This window comes from Panicum hallii, chromosome 5, assembly GCF_002211085.1.
Source record: "Panicum hallii strain FIL2 chromosome 5, PHallii_v3.1, whole genome shotgun sequence".
Classification (NCBI taxonomy): domain Eukaryota; kingdom Viridiplantae; phylum Streptophyta; class Magnoliopsida; order Poales; family Poaceae; genus Panicum; species Panicum hallii.
The window spans coordinates 26,962,745-26,967,631 of record NC_038046.1 but is presented as its reverse complement, the minus strand read 5'-3'; the positions used below and the strand labels follow the sequence as shown (position 1 = coordinate 26,967,631).

Here is a 4,887-nt window from a genome sequence, read left to right as displayed (position 1 = left end):
ACCAAAGGTCCCTGTGGGCCTAGAGAAACAGCCATTTAGGATGACCGGTAACTACATCTGGTAACGGTCTTTGTTAGATGCCCGTTACAAATACGTGTTATCAATAACGGGCAATTGCCCGTTACCTTTGTTCGCTCATTTGTAACGCTAGATCGGTAACGTCGCTTTGCCCGTGACCAAAGGTCATCTATACCCGTTACCAATATACATGTTTTCACGTAATGTTTTCACGTAGTGAGTCAGAACTCAGAAGCCATATGACTACCTGACTACCTCATAATTAATTAAGAATGAGGAATACATTTGTGAATTGAGATCAAGCAGTGGAGCGCCATCGGGATATTTACCACGATGTCGACGCTGCCCTAGAGCACTGCCTCCTCCCTTCCCCTTGGCCTCGCATCCCGCTCCGCTGACTTCACCGCCCTCCTCGTAGGCCAAAGGACAGAAGGATCCCGAGCTCGCCGCGAAGGATGATGCGGCGGCAAGGGCATGGGCGTCCCCTATGTTTGAGACTAGTTCAAAGCTCCGAGCTAAATCTCCAAGACCACGAGGGAGTCAACACGAAATTGAAACCTAAGGAATTGCAAGAAGATGGATGCTTACTTGTAGTTGATCTCCATCTGGTGGAGTGACAGGAAATTGGCCATCCCCCTGCCATTTTGGCAGCACCGCCGCCGAGACTTCCACCCTCATGAGAGAGGTGCGATAGAACAAAAATATGAAAGGAGAAACGCACGGATCCAGATCAGAAGGATAAGATTGGGTGGACATAGCTGCGCTTAATCGTGATCTGGGCAAGTGTAGGGGTAGGCTTAGAGAAGAATTATTGTGTAAATCTATATCTCAATTCCATATATATCTCTATTCCACACTACATACTATAAAGATCGAAAATTTTTAAAAAAATTTCCCATCTATATTAGGTCCGCCGTACCTATCATGTTACGTTCATACAAATCGCACATGTTCGACAAGATCTGTGCTAAAATAAGAAAACTGAAGAAGGATACATCCATACAAATCGCACATGTTCGGCAAGGTCCGTGCCAAAATATTTTTTTCCGGTTACTTACCCGCCGCCCATACCTGCTTGTCAAGTCCCAGCAATCGGCGCTCACCCCCGCCCGCGGCTGCCGTTTCTTTCTCCCTCCCCTCCGCTCGCCGAGAACCTGCAGGCTGAGGCCCGGCCCACCCACCCACTCCGAAGCCATGGGCTCCTCCTACGACCCGTCCCCGTCCCCCCGGCACCGTTGCTGACGACTTCCCCTTCTACCTCTCCGACCTCGGCCCCGCCTCCCCCTCCCCTACCTCGACCTCCCGCCCACCCTGCAGCACGAGAAACCTCCGCAGCCGCAGCAGCTGCAACAGTTCCCCCAGCCCAACGGCGGGGCCGCAGCATCGCCGGAGGACATGGTCCTCCCCTTCATCTCCCGCATGTGTACCGGTGCCGTCTCCCTCGTGCGCCGCTCCACCCCGCGCTCGTCGCCGTCGACGATGTCGGCCTCGGGAGGGCCGACGATGTGGGGGATGGCGAGCAGTGGCGCCTAGCGGTAGCCGACCTCTCCCGGAGGCTCGCCGCGGCCACGCGCACGCGGGACGAGGCGCTGGAGGATATCACGTGCCTGAGGAACTCCGCCTTCCCCATCGACGCCTTCCTCCGCGCCGTCTCCACCGCGCGCGCCGTCGTGCGGAACCTCGCACGCGCTGTCCACGCACCTGCACAGCCCCACCAGCCCCAGCCCGAACCTCGAGAGCTTCCTCAACCGCGCCTTCCACGCCGACTTCGAGCTGGACACCGACGCCGAGGCCAAATTACTTTATGATCCGAACTGATTTCCCCTCCAGGTGTTTGATCCGAACTTATTTCCCCCTCCAAATTGCATACGACAATTTCGACAGATATAATCTTTGATTAGAACACTAGGGACCGGTGCGTGCTCCCGCCGTCCGCCCGCCCATTTGGCCACAGCTCCAACACCGAGGGCATGAATCTTCAGAACACTAGGGACGTCGAGATCAAGAGCACGAGCGTCGGCTGCGGTAAATCCATGCCCTGATCTTGCGAATCCCTAGCCCAAGTACATATGGGCCAGAAAGCCTGATCCTCACTGCCATTGATTTTGTAGGCGATGACTGCGTGTCGATAGAGACTGGGTGCGCAACTGTTCAGATTAAGTTATGAAGAACATTGTCTGCAACCATGCCACGGAATCAGGTGTGTGAGTAAATAATAGTACTACTAGAACCAACCGCTTGTGCTCAGATTCAGAGACAATGTTTGGGACAGTTCAGTTAATGCAGTTCAAGAAAACATATACAGTTCTGAACATGTGACCATTTAGCTTGTAGAGCATATTTATCCTCAAAATTATTATTAAAACATGTAAGTAGTATGATGATAAGATATGTGTACTGTAAGTGCAATAATAAGTTTAGCTACACATTTATCCTCTGATTTAGAATCTGAGGTTGTTTTGGTTTCACAACATGCCAAGTAGCATTGCAGTCTGAATTCTGCTTCTTCTTCTTTTGGAACGTATATGAGCTCACAGTCTCACACTGATATCATTTGGTTTCTGCAGGGAGCATGTGGGGAAATTATTTGAGTTAGGGTAACCTCTAGCATGATCAGGTAAAATTGTAGCAAATCTCTCACTCTATGATTTTAGGTGGTACCTGAGCATCTCATGCCTTATAGCCATTTTGTATGATGTCTTGTCTTTTGACTTGCTTCCATGCTAAGGTTAAATTTGTCTGTTAACCCATCCGTGAAATGTTGACGAACATATCCGGCCGTTGATCATCATATAGGAGTCGGTGCGCCAGTTAAGATTGTTGATACGTAGGTAATGTGCACAAATATTACTGAAAGATCTCAATTGCATTAAGCTTTTTGCAAAGGCTGACGATTCTTGCTACAAAAATATTGGTGGTTCAAAGGGCAAGTGTATTTCACTGAGTACAATGTCACTATGTTAAATAGCTACTGTATTATTTTGTTTTAGACTATCTTAAGATTTGGTGGCCTCAAAACTGTGAGCTTTTTCTCCATTCCATACCTTTGTCCCTTCTTTCTTCATAGAATAGTGAAAAGAGAGTCCTCTTGGGTAGGGGTGAATGGTGAAAATAGTTAGTGGGTGCTGAAATCTTGTAGCCTTGTGTGTTGGCTACAATATAATAATTTATCAAGCTACCGAAGTTAGAGTTTATTATTCCTTTTCTGCAATTTGTGAATTTCGAGCTGACCACACTCATGACTATTTTGCTATGGATTTAAAAATTCTATCTAAGAACTGAGATGACTGATTGTTAGCCGTTTTATCTCATTAAATTTGGACAAGTTTTAACAACACTAGCTTATGTACCTTCCTGTTTGTGAACATACTTGTTGATGGTTATAACCGAGAATGGTTTGTGTACGTGAACAAACTCATGCTGTTTGCTATATCGTCCTGGATAGTTTTTGAAAAAGATTTAGAGAAATGACATAACATTTCTTCAGGACAGAAGGATAGAGCACACGCCAAGTTGAAGAGCCAGTCTCAACTCCACACTATTCCTTTGGCTTGTGCTGCCTGGAACAATATGCTATTTTTGCAAAAGTTTCTTTTTTACGTGCCTTTTATTGATGTGTAGATACACCAAGAAAGGAGTTACTGTTAATTGGTGTGCTGAGCCACACATATCCTTTGCTTCCAGAATAGAATTCATCTGAATAAGACCATCGTTGGCTACAGGCTATAGACATGTCTTTTGTTTGTCTGGTAGAGAATAAATAGATAATTCCAAGGATCATGTAGATAAAGGCACAAACAAGCAAGTTATGATGCGGATGAGATACAGTGTTGTAAACAAACATTTGGATATCCCTGGATGGACGCTAACTATACTTCATTCTTGTGTATTGCAGTGTGAATTCCTTTGTACGGTAGAGTTAGTTGATGAGAATCTTGCTTACAACATTAGTGAAGAAGTTTTGCTTGTGCATCAATATGAATTTTCTTTCCTTTATAACTCCAACCATTGTTCTCTTTTCTGTAATTATTATGATGTGAGCGATGTGAGCTCATGGTAGGAAAACTTTTATAATGTTTTGCTAATTGCGATATGATGGAGAATGAGCAAGTTACTACAGGATTTGATTATTCACTATCAGGAAAGTGAGATTTTCTTTTTTTCCTCTTGAATGTGTCATGAAAGTGAATGAGTGGTCTAGTAATGATTAATGATTTTTTAAATACGTGCGTACCGCACGTACATTTTACTGTGTGCGTTGCTATGGGAAGATTTTCAAAATCATCAATTCATGTGAAACCACATACATCAATTCTTATTAACTTGTCGTAGCGCCAAAATGTTCTATTTTCTGATTCATGTGATCGTGTAAAACGAAACATGGCCAAGAACAATTTAACAAGTACTGATCGGGGTATACGCTCAATCTGGTAATCATCTTGTGCGCCTAGGACCGCGTGGCAGCTTCCCGTGCTGGTTAATCAGCTAGCCTCTCTACATGATCACATTACTACGTACATGATCGATGAAAATGTTAAAACTTGACACATGAACCCCAATGTCAAGTAGCTAATTTTTGGCTAAAACAAAATCACCTAAAATTGTAAAAATAGTTTGTATCTGGGACCAAAACCAAATGCTAAGGATATTTGCGATCGCGAAAACAAGGTAGCCATAACCAGGTTTGTATCTGGGATCAAAACCAAATGCAAAAAAAAAAAACCATAGAAAACACCAGGCTTACCATGTTCCTCTGTTTTCAGTCACTGCCGAACATATGGCATGCTAGCCCTTCAACCTATTCTGCGTGCAGCCTTGCTCCCTCCCGATGATGAGCCATAACAAACAGGGCACCACGGCAAAGTCAAT

General features: G+C 45.3%; 1 long non-coding RNA gene across 3 annotated transcripts; it reads left to right on the top strand.

Annotated features, from left to right (window-relative positions):
- Nucleotides 1-1,118: 1,118 nt before the first annotated feature.
- On the top strand, nucleotides 1,119-3,897 carry LOC112893859. Of its 3 annotated transcripts, none has more exons than XR_003228919.1 (5): nucleotides 1,119-1,848; nucleotides 1,920-2,043; nucleotides 2,130-2,218; nucleotides 2,586-2,635; nucleotides 3,506-3,897. It is a non-coding gene; the product is annotated as an uncharacterized LOC112893859 (long non-coding RNA). The 3 variants fall into 3 exon arrangements; XR_003228920.1 differs by having other exon boundaries at nucleotides 1,124-1,848; nucleotides 1,928-2,043; XR_003228921.1 differs by having other exon boundaries at nucleotides 1,125-1,848; nucleotides 1,928-2,043; nucleotides 3,511-3,897.
- Nucleotides 3,898-4,887: the final 990 nt, after the last annotated feature.